The sequence below is a fragment of the Alosa pseudoharengus genome, unplaced genomic scaffold, assembly GCF_046254945.1.
Source record: "Alosa pseudoharengus isolate Yale_2024_CS ecotype anadromous, Long Island Sound unplaced genomic scaffold, YU_APseudo_1.1 YU_APseudo_1.1_scf_61, whole genome shotgun sequence".
NCBI classification, from domain to species: domain Eukaryota; kingdom Metazoa; phylum Chordata; class Actinopteri; order Clupeiformes; family Clupeidae; genus Alosa; species Alosa pseudoharengus.
Genome location: NW_027468850.1, coordinates 3,020 through 15,757, shown reverse-complemented (window position 1 = coordinate 15,757; position 12,738 = coordinate 3,020).

Below are 12,738 nucleotides of genomic sequence, written 5' to 3'. Positions count from 1 at the left end.
CACAAGAAAGAGATAAACGGCTTACTGGGAATGTGTATAAATATGTGGACTTTCTACAATGTGTACCCAGCCTGGAATGAAATCTCCTTGAGGTTTGTTTTTGCCTTGTGTGTTTGTGACAATGTTATATGTCACTGCATATACAGTAATGCAGGTGGTCATCATCCTTTGATAAATTGGTAAATTTAAAGTGGGATTTGTGAAAATCATTACTAGCAAGAACATATGAAAATGAAATCGACATGATCAGTTTTGTGGAATGTTTTACACTAACTGACTCGTGTTCGGAGTCTGTTCCCCCCAGTCTGATGTGATATGTGCCTGCTAGTCCAGAAATTAAAGTCTTTTTACAGGTATCTAACATGAAAAGGGGTTGTTATGATGAGACATGGTTGAGACATGGTTGACAATGATGCAAGGCTGCTGGGATTCTGCTGCCCTAATTAGTGCCATGTGAAATGTATGAATGCTCTTAAAATGTTGTGCCTTCTGTTACATTTCAGCTGCATTATGAGCAAAGTTAGCCTGACGTTGTAGTCAGAATTTGAGTCTGATGCTGCTCCATTGGGACGTGATTATAGAGCGTGTTTCAATCGATACAGGTGGGAAAATGCCTCTGCACTCAATTGGATAGACCTAACCAGTCAGAGCAACAGAATAGCCTAACATGAGCTGTAGGAAGAGCACCCGAATCATCCTTCTTCTTCACAAAATTACCTTTGAACTGGAGAAAGGTAAAAATCAGTTGTTTAACTTAAGGGGAGGTGAAAAATGAGTAATTCCCCAAATGGTGAAATATCCCTTTAACATTGTTTTCTGGTCTTTTTTAAAAGTTATTGTGCTGTCAAAATCTAAGACAACGAAATACGTAGCAGGTAATTCCGTTCACATCAATGCTAAAAACAGCTGGGGAAGGGTGTCGCAAACCCCTCGAGCAAACAGGTTGCCAATCAGAGATTTCAAAGGAGAGAACAACATGCCACAATGCAAATACACTGTTTTCCCTTGATGAAAGTGAAACCAGAGTTTTTCCACATATCCAGTTTGGCCGAAGTTTTCAGAAATAATCTTTCCGTGATAAAACCTCCGTTTTTGTGTACCGGTAAATGAAAGGCCAAACCGCATGGAAATAATATGCATTTTTCCTGTGGGGTCTTAGAAGCCATCTGTCGATCTTCTAGCCACAGAGTTTTTGTTGCAAACACAATCAACCTAAGCGTGCTCAGATGATGTGATAGACGAGGCACTGTTGCTCATTTGTCCATCATCGTACAAAGCCCAATTTGATTGGTCCAAACAGCTCTGGTTCGGGCATAGTTGCTCTACAATGGAACAAGTCCAGACTGAACTTCCCGACCTCAAATGTTGTTGGCGGGGCTAAGTTCAGCTGGCATCCAGGCTAGGCCAAAGTCCTTTTGCACTCTTGTAATAAATGTGGATCAATACAGAATCTTTCATGTGAAAACTCAAACAACCAGCAATTTTTCCCTGTATGTTTGCTTAGTTGCCTAAGGATCTCCCACACCTCCTACTATTCATATAATATGAGGTCAGCAGGTACACAACACTCCGTGCCGTCTCTCACTGGACAGTAGATAAAGCCACTGTCTCCCATCACTTAAGCCTGTTTCAGAAACAACATGTTGATTTCAAGCCAGCCCGTAAACTGCTTAAATGTGGGGAGCTTACTCCTGCACCAGTGAGAAGTGTTGGTGTAATCAATCTTTGTAGTAGTTTGTAAAATCAGTTACTCTGTTTGAGAATGTTCTGTGCTGTTTTCAGATCAGGATGGAGCAGAGCCCAGCGCCAACTCTGTGTCAGCTCGGAATCTGCTCCGCCTCTCTCACCTCACGGGCAAGCAGGAGTGGATGGAGCGCTGCCAGAAACTGTTGGCAGCCTTCTCTGATAGGCTGGTGAGAGTGCCTATTGCCCTGCCAGAAATGGTGCGGGGCCTCATGGCTCATGGTGAAGCTGTGTGCAAAAGTAGATCAATATAGAATGAAATATGAGTACTTTAGACCATGATTTACCTAGGTACTGTATGCTCATGCGTTTTGCAAAATGCCTTATGGAAACTCCCCATAGGACTTTTGGTTATCCAAAATGCATACTGACAATCAAATGCTTACTGCCTATGAACCCCTTTGTGTAGAAGCATAATCTTGGTCTCAAATGAAAGGTAACACTTTGAGGTTTCATGATTGTATTTGAATTGTACTTCAGGGGTTCTGATATGGAATGACTACACTAAATATGGAATAATTACACAAAAATATAAATCTTTGCAATTTATAGTTCAATTAAATTGGTGTGTATAAGATGGACTATACATCTGCACAACTAATATTGGATAAAATAACATGATTATTTAATTTCTTTGGATTCCTGTGAATATTTCAAGACCCAATATGCTATATCTAACATATTGCTAAGGATATACACTGCAGCTAGAAGGTAGGGAAGCACCAAAGGCGGATTTTTGTACTATATATAATACACTTATGCTTATTTTTGTGCATTTTCCCTCTTAAGTATAGGCTTGGTTGGATGTGTTTTTCTAAAAGAATACAAAATGATTAACCTCAGCATGAGAGAGATTGTTGTCAATACAAATTGATGACTGGATAACACTATGCGAGCCCTCGACAGTAGTTCCAAAATACATCTACTTTTTATTCAGCTGCATTCAAACTGTGTTTGTTCACTTGAGGGATTCACTACGGTCTTGGGTATGCTATTAACACAAAAGGTTTCTGTTATACTACTGGGTGAGCACAATTGCAAGAGACCACAGAGATCGGGTTTCAACAGAGTTTAATGTCTGACAAACTAAACAGAAGCCCACAGGCTTTACTTCAGAGAAGTCTTTCAGTCAAAAAGTCATAACACACAGAAGATCCATCCAATAGAGGAATAAACAAAGAAACAGAAGTCCCGGTACAATTCACAAGAGTAGATGCAGGAGGAGGGCCAGTAGTTCACAAATCCAAGGCAAATAATAGGTAATCCTTACAGACCGGGTCGATAGCACAGTAGCAGGCAGCACAGGCGTAGAATCCACAGGAGCAGAGTAACCACCATCCACGAGGGCGAAAACCCTGACTGAGCATAGAATAGCAGACAACAGGGACTTAAGAAGGCCACACCAAACGAGCCACAGGTGAGCCTCATGATCATTCACAGGGTCTCCCCGGGTGATCTCCAGGGGCTTGAGCCTTCTGGCGGCATCTCCTGGCAGACCGAGGTGTGACAGTTTCAGATACTCCATTTAATGGCTCATTAAATAACTATCTAACATTTATATCCCTTGTTGTAGTATCAAAAGGTAATAGTGTAAGGGAAAATGGCCTTTTACATTCATTATGCATAGGGGACTACTCCCCCATTTTTCAACTGTTTTCAATCCTTTTTTACTAGAGAATATCAGTATGCAGATTAAACAACACTCTCACCCATTGTAATACAAGCTTTATTTAGACTAAACATGTTCATGTAAGCACCAAACTACTAGCTAATTTAGCCTTATTTGATGTCCATCCTCTCTTGCAGTTATGCAGGAAACCTCACACTTCTCCTTCCCATCTGTAATGCCGGAATGAGACACAATAGTATATCAAGTGAAAGGGAAAGCCACACAGCACATAGCTCTTCCCTAGAGGTCTGTTGAATTAGAAACCTTATGGGAATCTAGTTCATGCGGTCTTGGGATTTTGCATGATGACCATAGGGATTTTTGTAGGGAAAAAACACTTAATAGCTGTCTAGTTAGTATCTACCCAAGGACCAGCATCTCTCTGCCCATGCATATTCATCTTTTAAAAGCATAAATTAAAGACATAAATGTTGAATTTTATTATTTTAGGAAACCAATGTAGATCCTGATGAGGTGGTATGTATATATTCCTTGTCGCAGGGAAATGTGAACTGTCGTGTCTCATGGTTTGGTGAAAAAACGGCAAATCCATGAAAAGGGACAGCAAAAATTTGTATTGAGTAGGGAAAGAAGGCAGGAAATATGTTTGCTTCTCAGACAGCTGAAATGAAAATGAAATTTCCTTTACTATGATTGAAAGAGCCAGCCAGTATTGCAGTCTTGATTGGAAAGAGTATTTAATATGGTGGGAGATCACAAATCTTCACTCTGAATTTGCTGAATAATGATTATGTTATTATACCTGGACAGTAAAAGCAGTTTTCTCACTTGTATTTGTTTCAGTGCAGCATGTTTCAGTACAATGGAAAATGAGCACTGCATGAGTCTGGTAGTGATCAGATTATGGAAAATTGTGGAAATTCACCTTTTCAAAGTTACAGCGGATTGGTATTCAGTCTGCACAGGCTTTTATATTTGATGTTTTTGGTGATTGAAATAGAACATGTTTTCAAATGTACAACACATGACACAGATAACAAGGATGTGTTGGATCTTTCCTGACATTTGCGAGATGTTTTGTCATGTTAAAATGGCATGTACTGTACTGAAACTTAGTTGCACACCGACTTCCAAAACCCAAAGATGGTTAATGCAGTCTCAGTACTGAAGATAATCAACCACTAGAAATGTAACATTTAACTTATGAAATATATATGTGCTATTATGATAATTAAAATATGCATGTGTTAAGTATAGATATACTGTAAATCACGCACAGCCTACATCTTCTACCACTAATATTGCTACTAATAAGAATAATATATATTTTGCATTTGATAATATTTTAATTTTGCCCTTGCAGCTCTACTTACAAATAGGTAGCAGCATTAGAGAGGTGTTGACCACTGGACTATGGTGGTCATTTTCACCATATTACATTCTATAAAGGAAATTCCCTTTAGAGACTCATGATATGCATAGAAATAATAACATCCCAATTTTATTTCATGAGGAGTTTCCATCTTTGTAACAGTGCATTCGTTTTTAGCTTTATTTTCTGCTGTAGCTGATTCTCTTCCTTATTAGACAGAACAGCAGCATATGAGATGGTAAAGTCTGAAATATTTCTGTATGTCTTTGTGTACCAACATGTAGAAAAATCCTAAATTAGAATGCACTAATAAAAAGCCTCAGTTCAGAGTTCTATATGATGCATGAGCCAAATGGATTGTGAGAATTCCCTCCTTCATACAGTGTCATTTTGATACAGTGGTCTGTGTGTGAAATCATGATACATTAGGGAGTGCATTGTGCACCCCTTTTGATGTATTTTGAACACTTTTTTCTGAAAATATTTGGTGAAAATGTGTATAAAAGTAAGAGGGGTGAGAGACCGTATCTACTCTCCATGATACATTAAACACAGAGACAACCAAATGTTTTCTGATTTACATCTAATTACAGTATCATCTGTTTCTATGTAATAGGCACTTAGTTTAACTGTAGGCAATGAGCTGTGTAAGAATTTGGTTTTGGTTTGGTCGCATGCATATTTATTAGTTTGTTTTACAGCCTGTGATCCCTAAAATCTAGAAATATCTTCATTTAGCAAATCACTATTGTGTTTGTAGGTATGAGTCAGTGACTACAGGAGCATGGTAGTTTTGTTATGTGCAATTTGTTATGTTTATGTGGTATGTTTTAACAACCAATTTTAGTATCATGTATACACCTCTCCCCCCCCCCCCCCAGACTACAGTATAATATGCATTTGGTCCAAGAGGGCCAACTATATCCCCAAAAGACACCAGTTAGAATGTTCTGAAGATTTTGTTCTAAATATCTAGAGGAACAAGGCAGAGGTTGACTTCACATGAGAGTTTGTCATCTATGTTTTTGTATGTCTCACGGAAATGGTGTGACGTTCATTTACAAAAGATTTTCCTTGTGTGTGTGCAGAGCGACTCCTACGCTGCCCCACCCATGCCTGTCCCTGTTGGAAAATTAAGTTATGTCTGCGAAGATCTCCTTTAGTAAACCTCCATACATAAAAAGAGGAAGCTTGTTGGTGGTTGATTGTTGCTGTTTTAAGTGGATTTGTGGATTTTAACGGTAGCATTGCAAAGGCTCCTGAAATAAGCTGCAGGGAGCATGCACCTAACCTGTTAGCCTACCCCACAGTGGAAAATGTAATGTTAGCCTACGCACTCATAGCATTGCTATTTCATCATTTTCAACCGTTTTTTATTCAAGGAGATAATAATAATAAATATAGCCGCAAGCGGCAATGGCGGGCCCGAGCACCTGCGGGCCGCAACCCGTGACATGTCGGAATCCAACAAAGCACCGACGTGGTGCGTTTGTGAAATGTACATATTTCATGCGTGTGCTATTTCCTTTTGTATTTTATTTTCTGCCACATTTACTCGCTTGGCCAGGTGGGGGCGTAATGCAAGGCAGGCCCAATGAGTGTCATCATAATCATAATATATATTAACCTGAGAAATTTCAGACCATTCGTTTTAAGCAAAGAACATTTCTGATACACTTTTTGGTTGGCCAGATGGTGGTCCTATGTTAGGCATTGAAATGACACATGTGAATATCATGACAATAATGATATCCAAAATGTTTGAAAACTTTCAGATCAATCACTTAAGGCATTGTCCATTTCTGGCACATTTCCTGCTTGACCAAGTGGTGGCGCTATGCCAGGCAGGCTCATTGGGTGTCTGGATATAATCTTAATCATAATATCAATTAACCTGAGAAGTTTCAGACCATTCATTCAAAGCATAGAGCATTTCTGGCATATTTCCTGTTTGGCCAGTTGGTGGCGCTATGCTAGGCATGTGAATTATATGTGTGAATATCATCACAATAATGATATCCGATATTTTATAAAGTTTCAGATCAATCACTTAAAGCATTGTCCATTTCTGGCACATTTCCTACTTGGCCAGGTGGTGGCGCTATGCCAGGCAGGCCCATTGGGTGTCTGGATATCATCATAATCATAATATCTATTAACCTGAAAAGTTTCAGACCATTTATTCAAAGCATAGAGCATTTCTGGCACATTTCCTGCTTGGCCAGAAGGTGGCGCTATGCTAGGCCTGTGAATTACGCACGTGAATATCATCACAATAATGATATCCAATATTTTATAAAGTTTCAGATCAATCACTTAAGGCATTGTCCATTTCTGGCACATTTCCTGCTTGGCCAGGTGGTGGCGCTATGCCAGGCAGGCCCATTGGGTGTCTGGATATCATCATAATCATGATATCTATTAACCTGAGAAGTTTCAGACCATTCATTCAATGCACTGTGATTTATGACACATTTCCTGTTTATGTGGTGAGATATTAAAATCATATCAAATATATTACAACATTCCAAAATCCATTCACAATTTAACATCAGCGACATCTTGGCATAATGTTTGCCAAATTTCAAATGAATCTGACAAACCGTCTAGGAGGAGTATGTTCAAATTGATCATGTGACATCAGTATAATTGTCATTCTTTCTGTTGCCAGTTGGTGGCGCTATGCCAAACATGCATTATGGGCATGTGAATATTATCATTAACATGGTCTTCAATGACCTGTGAAATTTAAAACATTTCAAGCCATGCATGGTGAATTATGACACATTTATTGTTTATGTGGAAGGGTATTAAAATTAATAATTTCGCCATTTCGTCAAATTACAACATATCAAAAAAAAACTTCACAATTTATAATCAGGAACATCTCGGCATCATGTATACCAACTTTGACATGAATCGGATCAACCGTCTAGGAGGAGTACGTTAAAATTGATCATGTCCATAACGCACAAAATCTCAATTACCTCACTTCCTGTGGGCGTGGCTAATGGCATGTTAATACAAAAGTTGTTTGTTTTTGGGAGTTACATACACCCACCAAATTTGGTGTGTGTATCTAAAACTATATGCCAACCACAAGTCACTGTGACGTAAGGGGGCGCTATGGAGTTCCTGGGCAACGCCCGGTGCCAAGCTTTTATCCCTGTCTATTCACTGTACCACTTGATGTGTGTGTTAAATTTCATGCGTTTTCGACTATGTTAACCACCTCAAAATATTTGCCAACCGCGAGATCAGTCACCTAAGGAGGCGCTAGCGAGTCCCTGGGCCACGCCCGGGGTCAAGCTCTTGTACCTAACTGCGATGCATGACACCTGACGTGTGTGCCAAATTTCAAGAGGTTTCGACCATGTTAACCACCTCAAAAACAGGAAAGCAAAAAAGTGAAATAACAATAATAATAATAATAATAATAATCCTTACAAAAACAATACAGGAAAGCAAAAAAGTGAAATAACAATAATAATAATAATAATAATCCTTACAAAAACAATAGGGCCTTGCGCCCTTCGGGTGCTCGGGCCCTAATAATAATAATAATAATAATAATAATAAAGAGGAAGGGCTATTATTGTTTATTGACAGATTAGAAGATCATGGTATCAGGAATGACTTCTTATCTGATAGTACTAAGCCTCTGCAGCCTCCTTGTACAGTTTTTGTGTTAAGCAAGTATAAATAGAATGATTTATATAATGATTATTATTTTTATTTATTTCTTTTTAAATGGTGCTTCTGCTGCCTTGGCTATGTTGACGATTGTGCTTGACCATTCAACATGTAGGCTTCTTGTGTCAATTATGTTACTTTGTGCTTAAAGCACCGCCTCTGACTCATAGGATCTGGTTACATATGTAACCATTAATATAGCTATGGAACACAATGATGTTGACATGTCCCATTCTTCACTCAGACCCAAATAAAGTCAACCCAGATAATTGAGTGAATAATGACTCTGTGTGCCACCTGAGTATGCTGACAACCTAATGCTCACCGCTGGAAGTTTTCTTGAGTTCAGTGAGTGAGTGAGTCTCTAAAAATTCCCTGAAGTAATCTAATTTTGTGTGTGTGTTTGTTTTGGGGAGTTGTCTGTATGTCTGCTTACCTGTATGTCTGCTTACATTCATGTGTGAAAGTGTGATGATAGGCTGAGCAGGGCGCAGATGTGGAGGTGTGTGTCTGTGTGTCTGTGTGTCTGTCTGTCTGTCTGTCTGTCTGTCTGTGTGCGCGCGAGAGAGTGAGCGAGACCAGACAGACCGACTCATGGGAATTTTGAGGTGAAATGGTTTGTTGTATAGAGAAGTGACAACACACAGCGAGTGTGAGCTTGACAGTGGGGAAAGGGGGAATCCAGCTACTGCTGTGATTGAAGCAGCATGTTTTTTATCCTATTAGGTCCTTTGAGACTAGAGAGGAGAGACCTCACCATTGTGACCTCAGCTAGCCTGCTGGCCATGGTTGTCTGTATGCTGGCGCTCTCGAAGTAGAACACAGTGATGTCCTCACATCTGGGAGAATGTAGCCTCAGGTGACACAAGTCACGCAGTGATGCAGAAGTCCACAGTCTTGTCCTGTCACAATCAATGAGCTATTCTGACACATGAACAGTTATCCTGACCTGTCACTTTTAGCATTGCATTTAAAATGTGAGGGTTCCCATCAGTAATGAAACATGAATGACAAAACACCTGTAAAAAGCCTCTTGATGATTCCTTTGGTACTCTCCATAATCAACTTGCTAGTGTGTGGATCACCAGGATTTCTCATAGTGTGACATAGACTGCGTGGGATTTATTGCATCAGGTTGATGGTTAATTTCCCCCTGAAAGGGGATAATGTAATAAAATGCTCAATGTCATTTATTTTGCAGAGGAACATCAGCTTTTAACTTCAATGGACATTGATGGCTTTGCAGGTCCACTGTGTGGTAGTGTAGTGTGTACTGGCTTGTGTCACCATTGAAGTTCTGCACCACTTATTCCCCAAGACACACTCTAGTGTTTAATTGTGTTCAACTAGCCCTGTTGCAGTGATTCTCTTTCTCTGGGTCTCTCTGATTCTTGGCATATCCCGTCCTGTCTTCAAATCCACTTTCCTCACTGTCCTCTTCTAACTATTCCTTTCTTTGTCCCTTTTCTGTCAACACAGGTCCTGTTAGTGACAGATAGCGACACCGATGGGTTTCTGTACCAGCGACTGCCCGTCCTCTCTTCACTGCGTCCACTTGAGGGCAAAGCTACAGCCTTTGTCTGCCAGAACTTTACCTGCGCCCTGCCTGTCACCTGCCCAGAGGAACTCCGCAGGCTGTTGCTGGAATGATGCCCACCGTCACATATGCACTCCGATACGCACAAACTTAAGTACCCACTAATGCTGTCAGAAGGCCCTTTTGGGTCATTTAGGGAGAGGTCAGTCATCTAATTTAAATATAACCAGCGTAGCTATCATGAGAGATACTTACTCTTGGATTGTTTTACAGAGGAAGTTGAGTTGACACTGGAGACAATGGGTGAAGAACTCGTTAGTGCCAGGCATTACAGTAAGGTATGGTAGAGCCAATTAACCTTAACTCATTAATTTGGAGTAACATTTGTCTCAGTCACCTTATAGTCCGAAACCACTGAGGACCTAAGCCACATGGGACCAGCTGGGGCTGGTTGGTCAGCTGAATCAAAAGGTCTGTGCAAGACTTAGACTGTGAAAATTAGAAATGGATAGTGAATCCACTTGATCTTGAATTAAGTAAAATGTGAAATACAATGTATGGCACACTTCAGGTAAAATAAAGTTATCTTGAGTAGTTACCTTCAGTTATTTGTGTTTTTTGTATTTTGTGGTATAAAGCCAACATGGCGTTTGGATGCCAGAAGTTAATGTACCTCGAGGTATAACATTACCACCTTGAACGTGCATTAACTTTTGATACCCAAATGCTGTGGAGTCCATTATTCTGCTTGACTGTTGCCACACTTGCATTGTGTTGATACTCGACATCACAACCACGTCATTTCCTCTTGTTTGTTCATTAAAAATCTATAGAAATATATATTTAAGTGTTACACTGAAGTTGATGACAGCTGGATTGGAGTGCAAACTACCAGCTGGCTCATATCCTTTAGACTAAATGGCCAAATATTCTGTTTCATTTTTTAATTCACTTCAGTTGTCCATATATTTGTTCTCACTGAGTTTTGCAAATATCTGACAGTTAATTGATGTTCTAAAGAGTGCCTCACAATAGGAAATTCAACCAAGCAGTGATATAAATTGATAATAATAATAACAATAGTAGTAAAACGTTTCCTAATATTTCATGGCAGTGGCTCCTGCTTTGTCATAGTATTCAGACTTACATTAAGTTGCTTTTTGAACATAGTTGTACCAGACCTCATGTCTGTTGAAGAATAACTTGGTCCTCGTGCCCTGTCTCATCCATGGTTTTCCTCAGGGATCTGAAGCTCTGGGAAATGCCTGGTCCCCCAGGAGGTCATTACAGTATACAGTAAAGGTCTGCATGTCTGCTTTGCTACCTGTTCCCGCTCCCTCTGTAATAAGGTCACTAGAGAGGCTTAGCAGCCTCCAGCTGTAGCAGCCCACCAGCCCTCTGTAGTCGTGGGCAGCAGGAAAAGATGAGAGGCTGGGAGATTAACAGAGGAAGTGGTCGTGGAGGAACAACAAATGTGCTTAACAAAACAAAGAGTGCACTCACCACGGGATGGAGGACAAAGGAAAGATGGTGGTGTAGAGGACAAAGAGGATGTGATGCAGAAGACAGAAGAATAAACATAAAAATCATTGTCTATTTTATACAGAGTGCTGATGTTTATTATGAGGAAGTTCTGTACTCATCTGATGCTCCTAGCTATGTTGGAATACATGTTAGTGAACCTTTTTTCCTGGACATATCCAAAGCTCACTTTTTCATGGGTGTATACTTTTAGAACACAGTGACCCCTGTCAGTGTCACCCCTGTCACAGTCACCTCTGCATGGACAAGCTACAGTATCTCTTTCATTTCATACATTGAGAAAATCAGCTTGTGTATGACTAAAATGTGCTCTGTTGACTAACCTGTGTCTGCTCTCTCCCATATAACAGAATCATTGTCAGCCAACGCTGATGACTGTGATAGCATTGCTCCTCATCATAACCTCAAACATCAACACTTACATCCAGCAAAGGCATGTAAGGTAACCTACTATACCTAGCTCTGTTCACTCACTTCTCTCACTTGCTCTGCTCTGCTCTCCTCTTCTCCTCCTACTGTAGACCCCACTGCAAGATGCAGCTGCTGTCTGTCTGTCTGACCTGCTTGCAGCAATCATCTGAACTATTTTACTTTTGTGCCCTGCTCATGATGCATTACCCAGTATATTTAGTATATGGAGGTGCATCCTATTTACCCACTAATAGGACGCACCCATGTGAGATGACCCTATAGTGTAAGGGTAGCCAGCGAGCACAGTGAGTAAACCTGATTCCCCACACCTTAAGAAATCAGACCAGACACTAGCACCCATCAGACCAGACACCAGACACTAGCACCCATGGGTTTCAGCCTCCTTGCTAGCGGGCCCACCTCCCATGTCTAAGGTTGTGACTCCAGAGCGGGAAACATGCTTGTCTAAGCAATGCAGGTTACTCTTGCTGTAGACGGGCTGTCAGGCACTTTGAAACAATGGTTGTTGCCTTATTAAAAATTACATTTTAATAAATTTGGCCTTACATGTGCAGATCACCGAAGATCGAAGCAAAGCTTCTGGGTGGTTCCACATTCGAGTGGTAACCAATTTGTGCACATTACTTTAATAATCTCAGATTACAAGCACACAACTAGGGATGTAACGGTATGAACATTTAACCTCACGGTTATAGTGACCAAAATTATCACGGTTTTCGGTATTACCACGGTGTGTTCAATATGTTCAGAAAGCACTGATAGGCCTACACAAGCTGAAATAGTTTCAAA